The 11,586-nt window shown below is 43.4% G+C and overlaps 1 protein-coding gene and 1 pseudogene across 2 annotated transcripts in view; both read right to left on the bottom strand.

Annotated features, from left to right (window-relative positions):
- LOC123986952 (keratin, type II cytoskeletal 8-like) overlaps nucleotides 1-9,802 on the bottom strand; it is a 27,854-nt gene extending 18,052 nt beyond the window's left edge. The window contains exons 1-2 of one of the 2 annotated variants that reach the window (XM_046075408.1): nucleotides 9,282-9,802; nucleotides 7,712-7,827 (exon numbers count right to left, since the gene is read on the bottom strand). The gene's annotated coding sequence lies outside the window, so the exon portion shown is untranslated. Of the gene's footprint in view, nucleotides 1-7,711; nucleotides 8,619-9,281 lie in introns of those variants that run through there. The other variant, XM_046075409.1, reaches the window with a different exon arrangement.
- On the bottom strand, nucleotides 1,720-4,558 carry LOC123986955 (annotated as a pseudogene).
- Nucleotides 9,803-11,586: the final 1,784 nt, after the last annotated feature.

Raw genomic sequence — 11,586 nt, 5'->3', positions numbered from 1 at the left:
ATTTTTAAAAAACATTTAATTTCTGCTTACTAAATTACAATGATTCACTGATGCTTATTAAAATTAAATTCTACTTATTCTTTACTCACTAAATGTAAATGTGCATAACTTATACTCTGAGGGAAATCTACTCAAAAAAATACTAATGGAAACTCACTCAAAATTACTACTAGTCAGTAGTCCTCAAAAATACGAATTATTCAGGTTCTCTTTATTAGTATCAAAACCTTTAACATCTTCATTTCTACATTCAGACACAACATAAGGCACATCTTGCATAAAGCTGAATAGACAAAGTAATTGACTGCTTGATCAGATAATTAACCAGAAACAATTTTGATAATCAATTTGCCTAATTTTATTCCATCAGCAGCACTTTTACTTAAATGATATAAAAGGGAGCTTTAAATGTGGAGTTTTATGCAATCATAAGCAAATAAAGATAGCTAATCAAGATTGTTTAAAATAAGTCCCACACTGCAAATCTTTCACCTGGTCAAATTTAAGACCATTATGAATAAAATTTAAGACCTATATCACTACTTAAAAAAAGAAACGGACAAAGGAAATGAAGTCACAAAATTACTTGCAGAGTAAATCATTGTATTCAAATTAGGGTGAGAGTGAGGTCTACAAAATTGGCATCGGACGATGTCAACAATGAAACACTGGGATGGACGAGGACATTGATGAGCTACTAATTAACAAGCTGCTTTAACGTTACTAACCTCAGCTCCTGCGTAGTCAACACCGTCCTCTTTTTAATTTAACTGTCGAGCGTTACATGGACGTTGGAAAATAAATACCCATTTAAAACTATTTAAGACCTAGAACACAAACTTCAGCGAATTTAAGACTTTTTAAGACCCCACGGAAACCCTGCAGGATGTCTACCTGACACGTGCGGTTATCAGAGCAGCTCCTTTAATCAGGAGTGTTTGATTGTCCAAGTGACAGAAAGTGACTTGGAATCTCAGAGGAGGAAAATATTCTGGCAGTAAAAGTACGGTGTCAGTGTGTCAGGTAATAAATGCTTCTCAGCTTCTCCAGACCAACAAGAGTCTGTTCCCAAACGGCTGGAGAAGTGAAGCAGGTTAACAAACATCTCCCCTCCAGACTGGAAGCTGAGCAGGAAGCTAACGGAATGTCTTTTAGTTCAATTTATAGAAAGTAAGGAGCAGCTGTATTTTATTCCAGCCTACCTGTCCAGCTGAGAGAAAAGAGGCGTTCAGCTCCGTCCTGAACACAAACTGAACATCCATGGGGTACCATATTTGGGTCACACATAGCGACTTGTCAATCACAAGGTAGCCCCGCCCTAAAGCCTCCCCTGCTTTCTGGTCTATTTTCCTCTAAATGGGACCATAATTTACTAAATGAACATCATGCTGTGTTGAAAAACACTTGAAACTAGTGACTGAGACCATAAACTCATTAGGAAAGTGTTAACTGAGGTAATAAAATCAGCAGCCACATTTTCTCATAGACTTCTATACGATCCAGTGAAGTCGCCCAGTGCTGGCTGTTAGAGAGAATGCAGGTTTGAGGCTTCACTTTTCAAACCTGGAGGTTCCTTCTTGGTGAAGACACAACACTGCTTCCTGGTTTCACAAATCAGACACATTAAATATCAAATTTTCATGTGGTTTTGAAATGGACCAATCAAAGAACGAGACGTAGATTCAGGTGTCCTCACACAGAGGAGCAGGTGGGGCTACGTGCTGAGGCGCTCTCCTCCTCGTTGTTGGGTGGAGGCGAGGAGCCTTGCAGCGGGACTTGGGAGGCTTGGTCTGGGAATCCTCGTACTCCTCCGCCCGTTCGAACAGGTTGCTGAACCTGCAGGAGGAGGAAGTGATATCATCAGCCGCCGCAGTGATGTCACCCGTCAAGTGTGTGTGAGTGCGTGCGCACCTCATCTTGTGGACCTCGTCACAGCTGGCCTGAACGTGCTGCTGCAGAACAAAAGGATCGGGGTCTGAGTAAAGACTGGCAGAGACACACACAGTCAATCAGCTATCAGTTATCAATCCCTCCTGAAGCAATCAATAAGCCTGTGTGTGTACTGACAGCGGTTCTTTGTGTTTCTCAGGCTCAGCCTCAGGTTGTCCATGAGCTCCAGGATCTGTTCCAGGGTGAGCTGAGCCAGTTTACTGCTGGAACTGTGAAGATTGAGGACGGAGACACAACCGCTGTTAAACAGGTACCCAGGGACTGTCCTCACCTCTGTCCCAGTCTGTCCTCATCCGTTTGTCTTCACCTGTCCCAGTCTGTCCTCACTTGACTGTCCTCACCTCTGTTTCTTGGAGGGCTGGTTGTTGTTCTTGATCAGCTGGGCCTTGATGCGTTCTCCCAGCGTGTTGTCATGATTGGACGCCCAGTGTCCCAGGATGCTGGTGGTGAACTGGTTATCGGGGTAAAAGGGACATCTTCACCATCTCCTCACTGGGCCTGGGACACACAGACAGAGACGTTAACGGGGACCCAGGAGTCTCTAAGACGAGTGTCCAGGTGTGTTCCTGTTGTACTTCTCTCTGCGGAGCAGCAGCAGACAGGACAAGGCCTCCGGGTGTTCTAGGAACACAAAGACAAAGGAGTAAGAGGACTGATCAGACTGGAGGACAGGGAACCTTTCCTCGACACCACTCCCCTTTATATTTAAGGTGCTGCAGGACGGTGATGATGGTCTCCAGGGGAGATGCTGAGAGTCAGGGACAGCTGCCAGATGCTGTGCTGCTTGAAGGTCTCCCAGTCTAGAGACTAGACTATGGACACACGAAGAAGACGTTGCAAAGACAAGTGGACAGATGAAGAAGAAGGTGACGAGAGGACAGGTGTCCTCTGAGAGTGTCTCACTGAGGATGTTGAGCACAGAGTTCTTCCTGAACATCACCAGGCTCTCCATCATCATGTGACACATCAGCTGCTGCAGATGCAACACAGAGAGACCTGCTTACTGAACACAACCTGGATCAGAACCAGACTAAAGGTTCTGCAGAGGTGAGTCCTGATCAGCTGTTACCTGTGTGGAGTCGATGACGATCATGTTGAGCAGCTAAACGCTCGGCAGCATCTCATCTGGGAACTGAACCGAGATAGAAACTTTCATATCCAGATCCGTGTGTGTCGGTGTAAATGGAGGGGGTAAGGTAGCAGAGCAGCCAGACATTGTCCTCCTTAAACACCTTCATGCCTTTACACACACTTAGCACTAGGGATGGGGGATCATAAATTTTTTATTGATACCCTTATTGAGACTGCTTAACGAGCCGTTTCTTTAACAATACCGCTATCGATACTTTATTTGGTGATGGTTATTTGGTAAGACCAGACCCAACGGGCATGAGGTAGGACTGCATGGTATGAGGAAAATATTCAATGTGTTATACATATACACACACAGTTATATATTGAGATGACATCTGACTTGCAATAAATAAACATATATTCAAGTGTGCATATTAACTGCCTGGTTATTTTAAATACAACTAAATGCTGTTTCTAGAGCAGCAACATTAATGTTTACATCATAATACTGAGTGATGTTTAGAAAGAATAAAAACGTCTGTATCATTCCTCCTCCCCTCTGCTGTTATTCACTGCCTGCAGGTAAAGTTACCTGGTAGAAGGAGGAGCGGCTGGTTGGTCTCAGCCAGCCAGCAGCTGAGTTTATAACAATGTGCCAAATTTTAAGGCTACAGATAGACAGCTTTCTAGTTAGTTTGTATTTAACATATGGCTAATTGTCAAGTTAAAATTAGCTGTGCTAAGAAATAACATAGCCTACAGGATGACAGACTGAGGACAGAGATGATTTACCTTACAGACAGGTGTATTGATAAAGTATTGTCTTTTTTACTCTGGGAGGTTTTATTATACTTACAGTAGGCCTAGCAAGCGTAGGTGTCGACAACTCTAGTAGTTTGGAGCGAACTTAACTTCACCGTCTCCACCGTAACAGCATCTCGCTCTGCTGGCCGCTGTGTGTGTGTGTGGAGGAGCGACAAAGTACAGCAGAGGCTGCAGCCTGATGATAAACAGTCCTGAGCCGTTTAATACTCCGTTTCGGTGCATTCATTAGAAACATTAGCTTTCTTATCCATCACGTCTCAAGATGATGGCTTGAGACATAAAGTTACATTATAGGACCCACTAGTCTCGATAGCAGTATTGATAAGCTCGGACCTTATGGATTTTCGGGTTTTGAGAAATTTTGGAACAGTGTCTCGATCCCCATCCCTACTTAGCACTAGCCAAACTGATTAGCATGTTAGCCGTTAGTTATCTCGCCAGGTAAATAAGTTCACCAACTAGCCCTGAGATTCTGGTCGGGCCTTTAAACTAATGCAGTTTGTACCAAACTCCATTTAATTTACCGAACTCACACACACATCACACTCTGGCATTGGACGATGTCAACAATCAATCACTGGGATGGACGACGACATTGATAGGCTACGTAATTAACAAGCTGCCATGCGGCGCACCTGCTGCCCTGAAAAAGGATCACGGGTGGAAACATCCAGAAAATTTATGAGTTCTTTGTCTTTTCTGCGACTTTATAAAACGTAACCTACTGCTTATGGAGAAACTCAGGGAGAGAGAGGCGGGGAAAGCCAGGGTGTTTGCAGTGAGAGACCAGAGGTAAAGGTTTGAGAGAGTGAGTGCAGGGAGTGCACATAATTTTTTATTTTAATTACCACATCTGTGAATAACAAGTAGAGTAAGATTTTAGATGAACTACAGCCAAAAGCTAAACTTGCTAAATAAGTCTACATACAGTAATGAGTATACTTAATGGTTGTGGAGCAACCATGTGCAAGACACATGCCTTTAGTGTGAGAGACCTGCGTTCAATTTCAACTGTAACACATCAATGTCAATGTGTCCCTGAGCAAGACACTTAACTCATAGGTTGTTCCAGAGGCGTGCCACCTTTAACATATATAGCTATTGTAAGTAACTTTGGATAAAAGCATGAGGTAAATGATTGAATGTATTTATTATACAGTGGCCCCCCCCCCTTATGGTCAGTGGGGGGGCCACACGCAATCTCCTGCACACTCTTGAAACTGTGGTAGGATACACTCTCCTGACCAACATGTTGTCTCTACTATGCTTATTGTTAGTGTTATTCCATCCTGGTTTAATGGGATTAAATGGACAAAAGGTAGGCCTAGATCTACACAACTTATCACCTCTTGCCAAAACGTCATTAACACATTTTTGTACATGCCATGTAGAAATTGACTTATGCCAGCAAGCTGAATTGTACAAAGAGCAATCGCATTCAGAGTTAATCATATACCTGTAAAATTTGAAATTTGTATACAATTTTACTGCATTAAATGACACATCTCAATCCTTAGTGTGCCGTCCACACCCCGACTGTCAGACTGCATCAATACTGCACCTGCCCCCACGTGACTGGATTCACCTGCAGACTGAACGGCTTCAACACAGGGAGTGGCACACACTGGAGCACTACAGCGAAGTTCTTTGGCGTTCTGAAAAGCCTGCTTACAGACAGCTTACCATATTTTACATTTGCCTTCAACAAATCAGTGAGGGGAGCAACAACAGAAGAAAAGTTCTTGCAAAAACTGCAGTAGTAGCCCAGCATCCCCAAGAACCTCATTAGTTCTTTTTTAGTTGTTGGAGGAGGAAACTGCTCTACCGCCTGCACTTTTGCCTTTACTACCTGCACCTGGCCCACCACATGTCCTAGATAAGTTATACTGGCACGAGCAAAATCACAATTTGGCTACTGCACGACTGTTAATCTGGCAAATGTTCAAACAAAGCACGAATGCACAAAACATGCACGTCCCAAGTGTCTGTAGTCCACTACATCATCCAAATAAACAGAGCAACCTTTTAAATCACCAACCACCATATACATTAATCACTGAAAAGTTGCTGGCGTGTTATGCAAGCCAAAAGGCATAGTTTTATAGGAAAACTGGCCAGACGGTGTTACAAATGCTGAAATTTCTTGTGCCCTCTTGGATAGCGCGACTTGCCAATAACCTTTAAGCAGATCAAATTTACTTTACAAATTTCGCAGCGCCAACCTGGTTGATGCAATCATGCAGCGGGAATGCATCCGGCTTCGTGACACTTAACTTTTCGAAAATCCGAGCAAAATCTAGGTTTATTATCTGATTAAGGTACTAGCAAGCACGGCGAAGCCCAGCAAGAAGATGGTTCAGCAATGTTGTTCTCTAGCATGTACTTGACCTCAGCATCTAGGATTCTGCGCTTTTCTGTGGACACTGTAGAAACGCTGTTTGATTGGTTTTGCATCTCCTACCGCGTTCCAGCAGATGAGTTTGTGAAGGTGTGTTGCCAAACAAACTTGGAAAACTGAATTAGCCCTGCCAACTCAACACACTTTGCTTCATCCAAATGACTCAAAAACCTATCCAAGTCTTTAAGAGTCTGTGTTCTTTAGACAACCATACATCACTTCATCAAAAATGTGTGAATCTTCATTCTCATCTACCAGTGACTGACCAGAAAAATCCACCACAGTGTTACAGTGTGCAACAGCAACAGGCTTAACACTCTCCAAGGTACATACCTTAGTTACACCTGGCGTAACCACATGAGAATAAAACGGCTTTAACAAGTTGATGACAACACTGTTTTCTTCCTCCGTTCCGGAGTAGAAATTAAGTTCTCAACCGAAGTCTGCTGCAGCACTGTGTCCGGACCCGTGAACCTGGCCTGAGGTGATCCAACAATCAGCAAAAAGGCTAGCACTTGATCACCTGGATTAAACTCACGCCGCTCAGCCTGTCTAGCGTAAACACGTTTCATTTTCTCTTGAGCCTTTGCCAGTTTCCCCTTTGCGAACTCTCCTGCAACATACAGTCTTTGCCTAAAACCATTGACATAATCAATCAGGTTTTTGGGGGGGGGGGGGGGGGGGGGAAGCACTACTCTTAAAATTGTCCCTCAATACTGCCAGTGGACCACATACAGAATGTGCAAACACCAAGTCATTGGGGCTAAACCCAGTGCTCTCCTGTGTCACCTCCCTGGCTGCCAACATTAACCATGGCAAACCCTCCTCCCAATCCTTGCCTAGCTCTGTACAAAAGGCAGGCAGCAGTGACTTTAGCGTCTGGTGAAAACGCTCCAGTGCCCCTTGACTGTGCATGACAGGCAGACTGACAGTGTTTTACACGAAGTTGTTTTAATATCTGCGCAAACATATGGGAGGAAAAATTAGAGCCTTGATCACTTTGAATCACCCTAGGGATGCCAAAATCTGAGATGAACTGGGAGAGTGCTTTAACAGACCTGGTAGTTATTGACCGCAGAGGGTATGCAGCTGGATATCTGGTAGCTTGGCACATGACAGTCAAAAGATACTACATACCAGACATAGAAGGAGGCAGAGGTCCTACACAGTCAATGATTATGTGTTTAAATGGTTCACCAATGGCAGATATTGGGTGCAAATGGACAGGTGTAATATCCTGATTTGGCTTGCCAGTCATTTGACATGTGTGGCATGTTCTCATGTACTCCGACACATCCTTTTTCAGCCGAGGCCAAAAGAAATACTGTAAAATACGGTCATAAGTTTTCCCAACCCCCATATGCCCTTACTGATCATGGGACAGTTGAAAAACCAAGTTGCGACTACAATTTGGAACACTGGACTTCCCAGACCAATCTCATTACAGGGCACCCAATTTCTCACCAGCAGACCATTGTCCACGAAGTAGCCATGTTCCTTGTCGTTCCCTTCAGCAACCGGAACTGCTGTCTCCAACAAATTTTTAAGGGAGGGATCCAACCACTGCTCTGCTAACAGCTCTGCATGTGAAACAGAATGGAAAATCAGACAAGTTCACACCTGGTTCTTCTATAATACTCTCACGATCAGATTTCTCCAAGTCACGCAAATGTGTCCCCTTCACTTCAACTTCAGGCTTGTATGAAGCTGCAGTCAAGCCACAACCAACAGCACTGTCCCTATAGTTACTGGAATAGCCACGCACATTTCCCAAATCACTTTTATCAGTATGTATACTGATCTGCTAAAGCAGCTGCCTCACCCACTGTTTCTAACTGTTGCTCAGTTAAATGTGTGGAAATACAGTCAGGAACTGCATTCTTTAACTGTTCCAAAACAATAAGATTACACAAATCATCAAAAGTCTTCACATCAGAAGCTGTATACCAACGATTCAGCAAATCACGCGAAAACTCAAGATGGGACTGTTTATCCTCCCTCCTACTCCTCCAAAACCACTGGCGATAAGCTTCAGAGACCATCTCCTTCAGAACAGCAGTTTTCACAGATGCATAACTCAAGCTATCTACCACAGATAAAGCTGAAATTGCTTCCTGAGCCCTACCGGTCAAAACACATTGCAACATAAATGTGCGGTCCCCATCATGCCAGTCCCTAGCGTCAGCTAACCTCTCAAACAGAAAGATTTCTCAGGGTCTCATTAAATTTCGGAAGCAGCCGCAAACTAGTCCCTAAATCAAATTGTGAAGAACATGCACCTAAAGTAGGACCAACTTCACCTAGCTGCTGACTAGCTTCCATGCTTAACCTACCCTCTCTAATCAGGCTTAATTTTTCATGCTCCAAACTAATTCTGGCCTTCTCTGTGTGTCACTTAATTTTTTCATGCGCCATCTGCAACAATTCCCTCTGCTCTCTAAAGGATAAACCAGCACTTTGACTATCTGGCAAAGACAATCTCATAGTACCCTTATCAGCTGGCAACACCTCCATTTCATACGTTAGCCTTCAACACAGACTTAACAGTATCCTTGAGCCCTTTGTCACGGATCTCAATCTTATTGTGGGTCAGCAATTCTCAACAACTGCTTTTTTGTGCAGCCATCTAGGAAACCCTCTGGAATCTCCAAAAAAAACAAAACACCACCACACATACCAGCCATTTTACAAACCTGGACCAACGAAACATACAGTAATCAACACACTGGTTGCAAATAAATGCAAAAAAGGAGCATCCCCTCTATCTGCTTAACCACACACTAAAGTAACTTACCCCTATTCTTCATGTGATTAATTGCGGTGGATATTTATGCACTATAGACCGCTAGCGTGATAGCGACCAGCCACTGGCAACTTCTCCACCGCCACGGACATGCTCCCGAGACCTAGGTCTCCAACCGTGTTCACCACAACACTACAAAAACAAATCAGCGGAACTCAAAGGAGCAACGCTCTTATGCCTAACAGGGGAAATAGCGCCAACATCATTACACACCAGCATGCCAACACTTACCTTCCGCTGGGCAAACAGGATTTCCTCTTCACAACTCCACCAAGGACACTCCGCTCTAGGAGTTTTCCCATGACCTCAATTAGGCTACATCAAAACAAGGCGCAAAACAAAATATGCAAGTTAATCAGGGAATCCCACAAAAATTCATCCCCCAGATGAGATACATCCCAACCCCCCCTCACAGATTGGTCAGGGCACTCAGACTGCCAGGGAAACCCCCACAGTCAACTGCACCTGGACAGCTCAAGCACAAAGAGAATCAATTAGGCTAAATACACAACAAACAATGCCAGCAGGAATCCAAATTGGACGAGCCCCCATTTTGTCACAGCTGGCTCAAAACCGCAATAAAAAAGAATATTACTATGACACAAAACTACAGTAAAGGTACCATTACTTTTATTTTTGCACAGACAGACACAACTGAATGTTCAAATAATCATCCGAAGTGTGATAATCAGTAAGTCAGTCACGTAAGCAGGTATGCATGCTTGAAGGAATAGTGAGTGGTGTTGTATGGTGAAAGAAACAAAAAATAATGAGGCACATAGGGAACAGGGTTTCCCTCCTCTCTAGCCCCAAGTGCAGAACATGAGACACGCTCTTATGCTGAGAACACCGGGCCCAGGTGGCTCCAATAACTGATGATCTTAACCACACCTACTGGCATCTGCAACATAGAACACAAAGAGATAGACATCCCAGCAGCTGAAAGAGTTGGGGATGTCACACAGAGCAAACTTAAGTCTGAGAGAAATGATCCAAATCCTGGACCACTAGATCCGGTACAGCTATTGCAAACCCCCATGGATTTTAAAAATAGAGCAGGTCTTGGGTTTCTGCATTTAAATGTTAATCTATCCCTAATAAACTGGTTACAAATGATGGGTATATGTTTTTTAGAACTGATCGTTTAGGCAAAGGAGGTGTTGCAATTTTTGTGAAATCAAAGTACAAAAGCTCTTTGATGCTGTCCGTCACCAAAAACAGATGCAGTTTTACTGTAGTGGGCTGTTACAGGCAGCCCTCCGCCTTGAGTGATGCCCTTACCTCACTCTCCGATGTACTGCACAAACTGTGTGACTCTGAACTTAATCTAATGGGGGATTTGAACTGGGACTGGCTCACATCAGTATCAGACACTTTTAAGGACTCTCTGAATCTTACACAACTGATAAATGTTCCAACAAGACTAAATTCCCGTACTCCTGGTATGACAACTTTACTAGACTAGATTTTAGTAAATATTCCACATAAATATAATTGTGTTGGGGTATTTTGTAATGATGTCAGTGATCACTGTGTAATTGCCTGTGTGAGAAATGCTAAACCACCAAAAATTAAACCTCGTTTTATTTACAAGAGGGTTTTTAAGCATTTTGATGTACAACCCATCCTGTATGATGTGTACCATCCTGATATTGACATTGCCTTTGAGCATTTTAAAACAGTTTTTATATCTATTTGTGATAAACATTCCCCTATGAAGAAACTCAAGATTAGCGGAAGAGATAATCCATGCTTCTCTGAAAAATTGGCAGAGTTAATCAGACTGGGTTTTTTTCCCCAGGGTAAAAAAAGGTTAAATAAATAAAAAATAAATAAAAACTTAGGCCTATGTAAAACTTCAATAGCCGAGTCCCAAATAGCCGCCTATCCCATTTACTGGCCTGGTGTGGGAACACATTTTGACAAATAAAGGCCTGCCTTAATTTAACGCCTGGTCTGGTTTTTATAGAAGTTCTTTGGATGTATAAAACCTCTTAAACCCCGCGGGGTCGCCTGCTTTAGCTGCTTAGATCGTTTATAGAAATATTAACGTTAAAACATATGATTAATATGTCAGTATGGATAGTACGGACATGGGGCGGCTGTGGCTCAGGAGATAGAGCGGGTTGGGTGTTTATCGGAAGGTCGGCAGTTCAATCCCTGGCTCCCCCTGGTTGCGTGTCGAAGTGTCCTTGGGCAAGATGCTGAACCCCGATTTGCCCTGACTTCTAGCTGCCCCTGGCGGCTGTTCCGCCAGTGTATGAATGAGTGTGAATGTTAGTTTCTGTCTGAGCACTTAAGAATGAATGCAGATGTAGTGTAAAAGTGCTTTGAGTGGTCGAAAAGACTAGAAAGGCGCTATAAAAATACGGGCATTTAAATGCTACACATCGTTAGATCGTTTAGATTCTCCACAATTCAATCGTTCAGTTCATTTAACAGAAATAACAAGCCCCCAAGTCTGATTCTGAGATTTACCGGTGTAACCTGCATGATACAAGAGGGGAAAGGGAAAAAAGTGATGACTGCCGTTACC

Source organism: Micropterus dolomieu, linkage group LG18 (genome assembly GCF_021292245.1).
Source record: "Micropterus dolomieu isolate WLL.071019.BEF.003 ecotype Adirondacks linkage group LG18, ASM2129224v1, whole genome shotgun sequence".
NCBI lineage: Eukaryota > Metazoa > Chordata > Actinopteri > Centrarchiformes > Centrarchidae > Micropterus > Micropterus dolomieu.
Note: the sequence above shows the minus strand (reverse complement) of the source record. Positions and strands in the feature narration are given on the sequence as shown.